Source organism: Uranotaenia lowii, chromosome 3, assembly GCF_029784155.1.
Source record: "Uranotaenia lowii strain MFRU-FL chromosome 3, ASM2978415v1, whole genome shotgun sequence".
Lineage (NCBI taxonomy): Eukaryota > Metazoa > Arthropoda > Insecta > Diptera > Culicidae > Uranotaenia > Uranotaenia lowii.
The window spans coordinates 318,248,950-318,263,233 of NC_073693.1; the positions used below are offsets into that span (position 1 = coordinate 318,248,950).

General features: G+C 36.7%; 1 protein-coding gene across 1 annotated transcript in view; it reads left to right on the forward strand.

Moving 5' to 3' along the window:
- The window catches only part of LOC129751783 (phospholipid-transporting ATPase ID-like), a 143,043-nt gene that overhangs the window by 13,388 nt on the left and 115,371 nt on the right, over nucleotides 1–14,284 (forward strand). The gene's annotated exons all lie outside the window — the stretch shown is intronic.

The window sequence follows — 14,284 nt, forward strand, 5'->3', positions numbered from 1 at the left end:
TGACTGTTTTTAAATGTTTTGTTTAAAAAGCTATCAACATTCAATGTGTTTGATGATCCATGTTTTTTATATCTGTTTAAAATTAAAAAGTTCTGATGATTTCAAAAAAAGTATTTTTACAGAAAAATCTTACATAAAATATATACCTCCCGCGGGCTTTTCCCTGCTCAAAAAAAAATACCTCAGAAAATATAAATTTGGAAATCTATAACATATTATGTGTTTTAAAGTATAACAAAAATGAACATTTTTTGCAATCTTTTGGAAAATTTAAGAAGTTTGTCACAAACCCGTCAATAAAAATGCTCCCATATCGATGATACTTTTGCAAAAGTTCGAAACCAATGAAAACCTTTATTATTAATATTCAGTTAAAATAATTAATCTATTTTAAGTATATCTACCTACGTGTTAAAAATGTTCGATTTTGCAAAGCCCTAATTCGTATTTTTATTTTTGATAAACGGGACTCCTAGAATCATGGAATTGTAAGAGATTGAATTTTAACTTACATTGTCCAATTGATTTTTTAGCCTTGCAACTTAGCTGGAAAAAAAGATCGCTTGTTTTTTGTTCAGACACCTCTAATTTCAGATTTTATTTCAAGATTTCGAAAGCGTCTCATTTTGAAAAAAAGAATTCATTGAATGTTCCGGTAGCCGTGGTCACTGTGTCAAAATCCAATTTTAAAGTACGCAATTCATTTGAAAATGATTTTGAACAACTTGGTTTACAAAACAATAACTAATCGTTTATTTTTTGTGCAGCAATGCCGATTAAATAACATCTGAAATGGGCATTCGTGAGGCAATACGCACAGGTTTGAATTAAGTTGAATTTTTTTTTTCACAGCGCACGCAGTCGATACATATTATCTAAGGTTACCATCCGTCCCGCAAAAGTGGGACATGTCCCGCTTTTCTAGAGAATGTCCCGCCGTCCCGCTTTTTCCTCAAAACGTCCCGCTTTATTTTTGAGAAAAGTTTTGTTGAGATTTCAACCCTCTTCGGATTACCACTTCAAAATAGTTGGTTCGTGCTTGATGAAAACTCTTCTTAGAAAATTTCTCTTCCATCATATAACTTCTGTCATTTTTTTTATTCATTTTTTATCCATTTATAATTTTGAAAACTAGAAATAATTCTACTTAAAGATCATGACATTCACCGATAAGATTGTAAAAATTAAATTGGTAACACTTTTTGAAGTTTCACTGACTTACACTGAAAAAACCTTAGCTTCAATTTAAATTTGTTGGTTCAACACAACAAATCATTCAAACATAAAGTTTTATTTTGTGTTTTGTTTTCTCAAAATTAGCAGCATATTTTTTATACAAAACAAGAGTAAATAACTCGTTTAGTTCTTAGGATTTAAGGTAGCCAGAATATTTACCAGACATATCCCGATCGGACGAATCCGGGTAATTTTATCTAAAAACCTGGCAAACCCGGGCTTCAAATTTCAAAATTTTCAACTCAAAATCTGAACCATATCCTAGCAAGTTTGGTCAAAACCACGGAATTATTATCTATATATATAAAAATGAATGTTTGTCTGTCTGTCTGTTCCCTATAGACTCGAAAACTACTGAACCGATCATCGTCAAAACTGGCATCTGAGGGTTTTTGAGGCCGGGGATGGTTTCTGTAATAGTCAAAATTCCATCCGACTTAAGAAAGGAGAGGCTTCCATACAAAATTTGTAATTTTTCGAAACAAATTAAAGTCATGACATCCATTTTCTTGAGATTTTTTTTTCCTTTGGGTGGTTTGTTTTTCGTCTCTATGGTCGAGGCGTCGCAAAAGGAAAGTAACCCAGGCATAGCATACTGATCAGTAGGAATATTTTGGCGCGTATTTCTCAACCTGGGGTTTGTTTATCGTCTCCATGGGCAAGCAAACGTCGACGCAAGAGGATAGTAACCAAAGCACACTGTTCATTGATTGCTGGAAAATTTAACAATAAGGCGCCTGTTTCTCAAACACGTGGGGGCGATATGCAACCTAGATGTGTTTTTTCTTGCTTATTAGATTTGTACACAGCACGTGGAAATAAATGACGCTTAGATGTGACACGGATTGGTATTTTATCAATCGAATCAAAACCAATTTAAAGATTTGAAAAATACTTCCATATTTAGTTCATGTTAATGTAGGTAGCATTCGAATTTTCATTCAAGGAACATTAGAACATGTTCAAACGTTCAACTTTTTCTGTTGAAAAAAATTAAAAATTATGTTTTCTTCTAGAAATTGTTACTTCGGCCCAAATACACAACTGAAACGAATTTAGAAATGAAGGTGGGAGCTTTTTATTTGAAATAATTCTGAAATAACCATCGTACTTTTTGCTTACATACCAATTCAAGTGCGTACTTAACATGAAAAGTGTTTTTGTGTTCCATGGCTGCATATAAGAGACTTTTGATCCGCTTCGTTTTTGAAAAGCGAGACTTTAGAACTGATATTCAACTGGAAGCAAAATTTTTATGAGAAATTTTTAGTATACCCTTAAAATTTTAAAAACAATATTCCCTTCTGTCAACTTACACGGTGGGGCAAGGGCAAACGTCGAACTTTTAAGAAATTCATCTTCAAAATGATTCAATATGTTGGAAAGATCAGAATGGGTATTCCGAATGTTGAAACTGAAGCGGTTATTGAAAATTCTTGAATGTCTTTGTAAATGAAGGTCATTCCCTTTGAACAGCATTCGTTAAAAGTGGAGTAACAAACATAAATTTATATTACAGGAATACTGCAGATATATCAGTGAAACTTGATAGAACAAAAAGCAGGAATTCGTATTAAATCCATTTTAAAGCCATTACTCTGACGCATCTGTAAATAAGCTTTGCAATGACACTTGCCTCAATATACGGGACAAATGTAAACTTAGAAATTTGTTTTTGCCAACATTTTTGAATATTTGACTTTCAAAGAGAAAATTTAAAAAAAAAACGCTGAGAACTTATTTAGTGATGCAACTGATATATTTTTTAAATATATATATTTTTACCGTAGTAAATTTATTAAAAAAAAAAGAAATTTGCACTGTATTTAATACATAACTAATTTAATATATTTTTCATTACCATGATAAGTGCTGTTTGGGTATCGAGCCGGTTTAATTTGCCTACCTTCTTCAAGCAGTGGGGGACAAGATTGAAAAAGATGAGAGAGCTCCCATGTAAATTTAAGATAAAGAGCTTTTCAAAGAAGGGACCATATTTAAAAAGGTTTTTTTTGGGTACAGAGTACAAATTTCTGATCTTGAAAAACGAGTTTAGAGTTCAAGTTTCAGTAAATAATATATACCATCTTTGAATTGCAATTCAGAACTGCAGCTGCAGCTCTCATTTCAAAGTTGTTGGTTCTGAAGTGGGCGGAAGGTGTAGCAAAGCACAACGGGTCAGCTAGTTGAAAAATAAAAAAGAATATATTTCAAAATATATTTTAACATCAAAACGTATCAACAGGTTTTAAATTGTATTTTAGGCATCCAAAAATTGTTATTTATATTAATCTTGTACCAAAAATAAATCGTTGCCGATTTTGATTTAACTCATTTTAATTTTTTTCTGAGATGTGGAAATAAAGCGAATAAATCAGTGCAAAATCCAGGCTTTATTATACGAAATCCGGGCAACCAGGCCGGACCGAACTTTTCCTAAATTTTGTTTTAAATATCCGGAACAAATCCGAGTAAAACCGGGCAATCTGGTAAGCTTATCTTAGCTTTACCATAACAATCTAGTTCAGTTGAGCGTTCTTTGAGCACGTTCTAGCGATGTTATTATTTTTCTATTGAAGAAAATATTATGTAAGTTGCTTCTAAATGATAATGGCTCCAAATGCTTCTCCGAAATCCTAGCAGAATCCCTTGAATGTATAGCTTAAAAAACAATTTCCGGATAAAATATAACAGGACTACCGATGATCAAAAACGGCTGTTTAAAAATATAAAAACCATCTTCAAATTTCGGATTTTCAATCCCTCTGAACTATAAAATTTTTGGCATAACGTTTCGCAGTACACAAAGATGAAAGTTTTGTTGAGAATTCAATTTCCTAAACAAATTTCAGTTATTCATATTTTATTACTTTCCAAGAACTATTTTAGCTGAAGAAACATATATTTATACTCTGTTTTCGTTGGATCTGGAATCGTGTCATTATTCAAAAACGGTGGTGCAGTGATAAAAAGTCATATATGTGTTTTTGTACCGAAGGAGGACAATCGACAAAATTTGTTATAACTTCGACCAAATTCAAAGTTTTGAGTAATTTTGAAGGTCAAGTATCAGGAGACAGAAAACGTAATCAAAAATAGCCTTTATTTTTTAAAAAAAAAAAGGTGTTCACGTATTGCCCAAAAATTAAAATCGAAAAATTTCTTCAAAGGACGCTATCTCAACAACCACTTGACAGAACATCACAAAAATTTGCACATGTCCCGAACACTACTTATCAGGTAACTTTGCTAAAAATTTCATCAACTTACATTCAAGTTATTCACAAAACAAAGTGTTGCATTTTTTTTTTTTTTTTTTTTTGAATACACTCCTTATGCTCTCGATTCAGATCACGCATGGAGAGAGTAGTTAGGAACGAGGGTGCGATGTTATTATTTTTCTATTGAAGAAAATATTATGTAAGTTGCTTCTAAATGATAATGGCTCCAAATGCTTCTCCGAAATCCTAGCAGAATCCCTTGAATGTATAGCTTAAAAAACAATTTCCGGATAAAATATAACAGGACTACCGATGATCAAAAACGGCTGTTTAAAAATATAAAAACCATCTTCAAATTTCGGATTTTCAATCCCTCTGAACTATAAAATTTTTGGCATAACGTTTCGCAGTACACAAAGATGAAAGTTTTGTTGAGAATTCAATTTCCTAAACAAATTTCAGTTATTCATATTTTATTACTTTCCAAGAACTATTTTAGCTGAAGAAACATATAAATATGTTTAGGAATGATCATAAAAATTTTTTTTTGAGTTTCTAAAATGTCCCGCTTTCTTCGGAGATGTCCCGCTTTTTTTCGTGAAATGTACCGTTTTTTTCTGAACGTATCTGGTAATCCTAATATTCTCATATCATTTGTTTTGTTCTTGTTTTTTAAGGAAAAGTTAAACAACTCAACAGGATACAGAAGTCCAAAATCAGATTTTTTTTTTAAATTGTTAGACTATGAACAACATTTTATGTACTTTGCAATTCTCATTCTAAAATCAGACATTTCTGCAACAAATTAACCCAACAGAAGTTGAAAACTTGAATTAATAACAAATATATTTGACATAACTATTGCTCCGTATAACAAATATCTATATAAAATTTGGTCTGTATGAACACATATGCTATAATAGTCATAAAATGTTTCTAATGTAGTTATGAAGATTATAATTTGATCTGAGAAACGGGCTCTCAATAATTTTCAAAATTATTTTTCAAATTAATCCATGTCAATAGAAACAGTAGAAACCTGAACCGAATTTCATTAATCTGCTATTCGTATAAACCCATATATTTTTGAAAGAAAACAAATGAAAACAAAAATCATTTTATTACATCATCCTTTAAAAACAGTTATTGATTTATTTGCTCCGAGTTTACAAAAAAAATAAAATGATGATGAGTCCCACCAACCCATCTCATCTCCAAAATTTAGCCCGCCTGTTGAAAATGTTGTCCACCCATGGTCTAGATGACTTCATTTCTACAAGATAGAAAAGCTGCCTACCGGTAAAATAAACAAAATACGGTGGTCAAATCGTGCGCAAAATATTTTCTTGTGGAAGGTAAAAAAATTTCATCAACAAGTCTCGCCTCGTTCCTGGGGATAAACAAGAAGAAAAAATGAAAAATTTGTTGTCTAATACATGAGGGCGCTAACGATCTGTGGAAACTGCAAATAACTCAGTCTTTCATAACGATTGACAAGATGAATCGCTAAAAATACAAAGAAGACTGCCTCCAAATGCGACCTTTTTCTCTGAAAAGCACTTCAATAGGTCCTAGAAAGTTTATACTCTGTTTTCGTTGGATCTGGAATCGTGTCATTATTCAAAAACGGTGGTGCAGTGATAAAAAGTCATATATGTGTTTTTGTACCGAAGGAGGACAATCGACAAAATTTGTTATAACTTCGACCAAATTCAAAGTTTTGAGTAATTTTGAAGGTCAAGTATCAGGAGACAGAAAACGTAATCAAAAATAGCCTTTATTTTTTAAAAAAAAAAGGTGTTCACGTATTGCCCAAAAATTAAAATCGAAAAATTTCTTCAAAGGACGCTATCTCAACAACCACTTGACAGAACATCACAAAAATTTGCACATGTCCCGAACACTACTTATCAGGTAACTTCGCTAAAAATTTCATCAACTTACATTCAAGTTATTCACAAAACAAAGTGTTGCATTTTTTTTTTTTTTTTTTTTTTTGAATACACTCCTTATGCTCTCGATTCAGATCACGCATGGAGAGAGTAGTTAGGAACGAGAGTGGACACATCGATTAATTCTTTCTTAATATGTTTATCTACATTCCTGAACGAATAAAAAAAGTTTTTGAATCACGCTTATATCAAGGAAAACGTTTTAGAACGTTGATGACAGATTTTCGCATATTTTTATGGGTCATACTGTACCTGTGACATCAAGATTTTTGGTTTTTTTTTTTCATTAACAAAAATGTTCAGTACCTTGCAGGTTGACAGTACCCGAGCAGACTTTTAAATCAAAATTATACCTAATTTTACTATCATGCATTGAAAGTAAAATTTGGTATCATTTTGTTCGAATAAACAAAGCCAAAATTTGGATTTCAATTTACATAAATGGATACCATAATCATGCCGTGTTTCACTTAAACCTTAATGGTACCTCGTTTTACCACCATTTTTTAATGAATTTTGAGAACACAGCGATCCCAATTTTTGGTATCGAAAGTGATAAAAATTAAGCATCATTATGCTTTAAAAATTCCTTGAAAAGGGCTGGCTGAACGAGGTATCCAAATATTTTTAGTGAAACCAAAATAAGTTAAAATGCTATTCCTTTATATAAAAATTTAAAATTTAAAAATTACTGGCTGTTGCTTGATTGAATTCGAATGATAAGACACAGTCATCACTAATAAGGTGTGTTGATTCAGGTTTAAATACGATAAAATATAACTTCGTGTGAAGCAGACTTTTTAAACAATTGGCTAAAATCTGTATAAAGCTTGTATTTTAGGATCTAAACATACCTACATATTTTCTAACGTCGTTAACGCCATTCACAGTTTTACAATTTCATTATTTTATCTCTTTCATTTTATGTTTATTATTCTTCTAAAATAGTTGAATGTTTGATTTAAAGTGTCAAATCATAGTTCAAAAACCTATTTTATGATTTATCCAGTTTATCAAAATTATATAAAACATAGTTACTAACAGTTGCCATGTATAACGATTATTTAGAGATCCGGTTGATTTAGCTTACTTAAATCCTATTTCACCCAACATTAGTCATGAAGCAGGAGCACTTACTTTGAGCTCACTTCGCCTTCAATAAGCAAGCTCAATAGCCAAATCCAAGGGCAATTCGCAACCTCGGGCATGTTTGCTTCTCCCGAAGACATTCAGCGGTTCGGCGCTGTTTACTGACGACTTTGGCTTGGTTCCGATAGGAAGCATAAATTAGTCACATGTTGTTTCTCTCCAAGATCCACGGACTTGAACCTCAACAAAATTCGACACCGTTTTCCTTGCCTTGATGGTACATAATGATGTCTTTGTCGTCACTTCAAGAGGGTGGGGGGATGTGCGGGTTTCTCCTTCCCGGCCACCATCATGGAATTGAATTGTCAAGGTCGGACAATTCCGGGGTAAAAAAGGTGCCCTCCACCATCAGCATCACAAGAAATCGCCTACAAACGCCTGCCGCCGTCCGGGTAGTCATAAAGCGCGCGCGAATGCCTGGAGGGACACGTCATCTCCCGGCTTATGACTGGCAAAAATACCTACTCGAAGGCAAGCAAAGTGGCGATGAATAATGTATAATGACGTACGGACTAGAGTAATAATTGTAACTTGAGTTCGGCCAACTCACGTCCCCGTCTTCTTCGGTTCAGCTGAGCCCTCCTCTCTAAGAAGATGATGGTTTGATTACACATTTTAGCCCTAGAAGGTACGTGAAATTTAACGGATCCGGAACAATCCGGGTGAAAGTTTTTCGCTCGTAAAAAATTTACGGAATTATGCACACGCTCCCGTTTGCCAAACGCGAATCCTTACGAGACGATTTTGAAAACGGTTAACCTGTCACCACATGGCGACCTTGACTTGCGAAAGGTGCCAGCGCATTTGTTTTTTCTCTCACAATTAGCACATCGTCGTGTCGTTGCTGCCTTCTCGGTGAGTCCTCGAGTACTTGCCCGTAGTTTTCTTGTGCAACAGCAGAAATTTTTCGCCGGTCATTTCACTGCTGTTTCGTGACCAATGGGAATCCATGGAACAGTGGTTCTTAAACTAAGTATAAGTTTCTTAGAGCTAACTGGTTTCCTCATAACTTCCATTTTCTAGAATTCTTTTCAGAATTCACATCTATAGGATTCTAATTCAATAAAGAGTCAAAACTATTATTATTTCAAACTAATGTTACTACAAGTAATACCTACCAAAAAAACAAAATTGAGAATGCGTCAAAACACATTTGCAATGAATGCACCATAACAAAAAAAAACATATAAACAAAGGCAAACAAAGATATGGGAATCCCTTATCGACTTCCCGGCCGACTTACACATTCAATCGATGCAAATAACAATCTGCTCTGAATCGGATTATATTTTCCCACAATTACCTGCCCCCCGCGATGAGGAATCATCTTTCGCGCGCGCTAGTTTAACCGATATAATTGGTGCTACCGGTCGAGAATAACCTACCTGTCTTCCCACGCCTCGTTTTCCTAATACATACATCTCCCTGGGTCTACTTTTTCAACACCTGGAATAAGCTCAAGTCAGCTTTAACAAATCCATAAACTTCGAACAATTCAAGTGTTAGATTGGCTACACTACATGACATGAATTCAAGCTGCACAGTTTTGATACATTACATTTTAAACTATGGGGCTCAAGAAATAAAAAATAGTTTAGGAACACTTAAAAAATTTTGAATCAATATCCGGGCAATCTGGCAGCCTTAGCCTAAGATGATATGTTTGCTTTCCCGTCACTGACATGAAGACTTGAGCTCTCGGGCAAAATTCCAGCAAATATTCTAAAAGGTATATTGCAGGAACAACCAAATTATTCAAACAAATATATCAGCTGAAAACATCGTATTAAACTTACCAAAACAGCATATAGCTACAATAGTGGAGGCTACAATGACAAGATTCCAACGGTTCGATTTCCCACAAAAAGCAAAATAAACGATTTTTTTGTCAGGAATTTACCACATCGACCGAGATTCGAACTCCAGTCCTCCGAGTACGCTGTCAGATATCTTACCACGATGCCAACTCATCAGTTGATATGATCCACGCTATAGCTCTATATGTGAGATTTTCTTTTTACGAACCGGTCAAAGAAAGAAAGGGACAAATTGGATAGAGTTTCAATTGAAGGACCGCCCATTTATCGTAAATCAGCCGAATCATCGTCGCTGGCTTTCGTATCTTATGCCAATGACGTTGAAATATTGAGAACTCATAATTGGAGTAAAAGCTGAATTTTGGATGCAGCTGTTATACATTTTTTGTTACCACAATGTCATACGAAAGATAGTTGAGATCGAAACAGCCGCATGACATTTCCCAATGACATTCGAAGAGAGCTCAATCACATCGGCGGTCATCCAAAACAATGTTATACCAGTGGGAAAAAGGTTATTCAGTTTTGCAATGGCAGTCACTCAAAAATTGTCATCGAATTATTCTTCTCAGTTACATTTTTGGCTTGTAACAATCGAAGATTCTTTTGAGCTTCTGACCATAGGAATAACATCCATGAGTTTAATTTTTCGTGAAGGTCATGAAGGATCGTAAATTGTTATGATTTTGAGGGTAATGCTTAAGAGTTATTGGAACTCTTGACTAAAGGGAACAGATAGATTACAAAGACGAACATTTGGTATCTTGGCAATTCGATGAAGTAAATAAACATTTACTGCTGACCTAGTTATTGACTGTGATTTTCTATCTGTTCAAAAGGTTGAACTGAAATGAATGGAATAGAAAAGTCAACAACTATAAACGCTTCTGATCGGCTCGGTCATCTTCGTGCTTACGACAAGCTATGTGAGTATGTCTATCAGTCAGTAGAAAGCTCATTCGTAAACCCGAACTAACTTGTTTCACTCGGCTGCTACGAAAGCGTCTTTCGCTTGAGCGTTTCTGTCACGATTCTGTATTCGATCAGTGAATGCAGCCTTAGCATTCAATCAGTGTCAGCTAAAGTTGCTGATAATTTCAGTAGGCATTTGTTTTTTGCCATTTTCAAAAATAGGGCATTTGCACAGTGCATTAGTATAAGTAAGCCGTTGGGCAAACAAAAGTGACAGCTCGATGTAAAATGAATACGACTCGACGGAAGAAAGTTTTTTTTTTTTTAAGTTTTATTAGTGACACTTTACCATCTTCGTGGCATTCGTGTCATGTAAATTGCAGTTTACAGATCTTTATAAAGATTACATTCTTTCAAAAATTTAATTAGCGATTTTTCACATGGTTCATCATTTTTGAGGATTTCAAAAACACTTCCCCTGATGTTGTTTCTTTCACGAGCTTCTTTATATCCATGACAGTCGGTCAGAATATGCTGCACAGTAGTTTGGACGCCGCAGAATTGACATATAGGCGGAGATCTTCTATCGAACAGGTACGCATGGGTTAGTCTTGTATGGCCTATCCTCAATCTTGTTATTACACGTTGGTCCGAGGGACATTTCCGGTCTGTATATTTTGATGGTAAATATTTGTTTTGCCTTAGGAATGATTGATTTGAACGCCACTTGTTTTCCCATGTCCACCACATGTTGGTTTTGATGGTGCGTATAGCGTCTTGCGCAGGAATTCTGGAATTAGCTGGAGGTGTACTGTTGCGTGCAATATTGGCACATTCATCGGCTTCCTCGTTTCCGGATATTCCGGCGTGTCCCGGTACCCAAGTGAACGTTATGTTTAGATTTCGTATGTGGTTTTCTAAAGACTGAATCCAGGGATGTTGTGAAATTCCGTTGTGGAGTGCATCTAAACAGCTGGCTGAGTCTGTTAAAATGAGCGTGGGTTCATTTCTGTTGACTTCTTGAGCAGCGATATTTAGTGCAAACGCTTCTGCTGAAAAGATGCTGCATTCAGTTGGTAGATTTTGGCTAATCTTCCTGGGTGGTATATATACACCAGCTCCGGTTTTGTTGTGGCTTTTAGAGCCGTCTGTATATATCTGCTTGTGCGTGGAATATTTCCTGGATATAAATTCGTGAAACTTAGGACGAACGACCCGCTGACTACTGCCTGCTTTAATGGAGTTTCTAAGTGTGTTGTCGATGTTTGGTGGGTTGTCATTCCACGCACGATCTGTGAGTCTTGAGCGTGGACAAATACTCGGAACCGTGGTGTTTGTGGTTGTCTGAAATACATTTTTGGATCTTTCAATCAATAACTGGCATTGGTCGATGTTTTTCTCTGCAATTCGAATACCTAGCTGTGCTAATCTTTGGACAACTAAAAGCCGAAAAAGCAGACAGCCTGACTCAGCTAGTATAGATTCCACGGGACTTGTACGGAAGGCTCCAGATGACGATCTTACAACTGCGTTGTATGTGGGGGAAAGCATCTCGTCCATTACATTTAGGTTACAGCTAGTTAGGCCTATTCCATACAGTAATTTGGATACAATTAAGGAGTTCCCAACCTGGAGGAGAGTTTTGCGGTGACTTCTCTTCAGCTGATAGCCTAAAATCTTTAAGATTCTGATACGGTTGGAGCAACTTTGTTTAATACATCCAAAATGTTGTCGGAAATTCATTTTGGAGTCCAGTAGCACACCTAGTATGCGCATTTTTCTAACTTGCGGTATAGGTTCGGTGTTTAGTTTGATCGGTCGACCTCGTTTTCTATGGTTTATTCCACATATGTGCAATAGTTTAGATTTGGGAGCTGATATCGTAAAACCAACCGCCTTTGTCCATTTGATTATAGCATTAACAGCTAGTCTAAGTTGCTGGCGTATTATTATCTTGTCCGTTCCTTTAGCAATAAGGAGCACGTCATCTGCGTAGAGGAGAGTTTCAACATTTCTCGGGATTACATCGAACAGTGGCTGCATAGCAACCAAGAAAAGTGTTACTGACAATATTGACCCTTGAGGTACTCCGTTTTCGGCAGGACGTAAACTTGATAGCGAACCATTTGTGGATACCCTAAACGTCCTATTTTCTAGGTAGCTGCATAAAATATTTAACATTCGACCTCTTATCCTCCATTTTCTCAATGTGCTCAATATATGTATCCTGTTCGTGGTATCGAATGCCTTCGAGATGTCGAGAGAAACTAGCTCAATATGCTCCGAATCGTTGAAATGGGTCAGGGTTTCAAATTGAGCAAAATGCGTGTCTACTCCTTGGCCGGCCCGGAAAGCATGTTGGCGGCGATCCAACCGACAGGTGGCTTCAAGTTCGGTGATAAGGCGGCGGTTCACCAACCTTTCGAAAACCTTACCCATACAACTTAAAAGAGTAATAGGTCTGTATCCTTCAGGTTGGCTGCGGTTACCATCTGGTTTCGGGATGGGGATTACAATGCAATGGCGCCAGGATGGAGGGAACTGGCCAGTTGTCCACACTCGATTGAAGAGCTCAAGAAGAGCTTGTTTCGAAGATTCCGGTAGATTTCGAAGGAGTGGGTATCCGATGTTATCGTGCCCAGTAGAATTTCCACCACGACGTTCCAGAGCCCATTTTAATTCTCGCATTGAAAAGTCAGCGTTGTAAGTTTCTTCCAGATACGGTCGGTCGATGGTGGTAAAGGCGGAGATGCTTATATTTTGTAGCCGGGTTGAATTGTTCGAGTCCGAGGAACGCTTTTCGTACTCGTCTGCCAGAGCATTGCTTACAGTTTGACCGTCGCTAGTGGCCCCTGATGGCAATCGAAGGGTGATATTGTTAGCGTTACGTTTGCCTTGGAGGCGGTTTATACGGTGCCATACCACTGCAGATGGATTTTCAGGATTGATACTTTCGACCAGTTCCTCCCATGATTTTTGCTTGGCTTCGTGGATCATTTTCCGACAAGAAGACCTTGTTTTGTGGAATAGCTCCAACGCTGAAGACTTTCTCGGGTCGCTTTCGTCAAGTTTCCTCAGTGATCGCAAAGCTTTGCGTCGTTTTTTAACAGCTAATTCGATCTCGGGGTTCCACCAAACCACTGCCTTTTTACCAGGCTTGCCACTTGTTCGTGGAATAGATTTCTCTGCCGCCGTAATAAGTATATCGGTGAATTCGTTCACAGTGAGTGGTTCTCCTGGGGTGAGCCTATCGTATGTTAAGTTTTGAAAGGCCTCCCAGTCGGCTAGATCGTATTTCCATTTACGATGTCTCATCGGTTCTTCGATACTACCGTAGTATCGTATCAGGATCGGAAAATGATCGCTGTCGGAAGTATCTGCTAGGATCTTCCACGAGAATTTTTGTAGAAGACGAGGAGAGCAAATTGAAAGGTCGATTGCCTGGGTTTTTCCTGTAACAGGGTCTACTCGTGTGTGCGTACCGTCGTTCATAATGGCAAGCCCGTTATCTACCACCATATCGAGTAGCTGATTCCCTCTGCTTGCTGCCATTGTGTACCTGTTTGTTATGCAACTGCCCCATGCAGTGTGGTGCGCGTTAACATCTCCGAGAACCATTAGTGGTTTTGGTAAGGAAGCGAGCAGTATCTGTAGGTTGTCTATGACGTCGTTTTCACTGGGCGGTAGGTATATAGATACTAGTGTCATCTCTACAGGAGTGTAGATGCGGACAGCAACTGCTTGGATGTTTGAATTGATCGGTATTCGTTGAAATGGTGTATCAGATTTGATGGCCAAAGCCACCCCTTGTCTACTGTGCGCAGAGCACGTTCCTAGCAGGAGTTTGTAGTTACGGCCGATGAAATTCACATCCATATTATGCGTTCCGGCATTCGTTTCTTGTAGGCAAATCGCTATAGGTTGAAATTTCGAAATCAGTAGTTGGAGTTCGTTGCGATGTGTCCTTAAACCTCGGATGTTCCATTGTAGGGCGAGG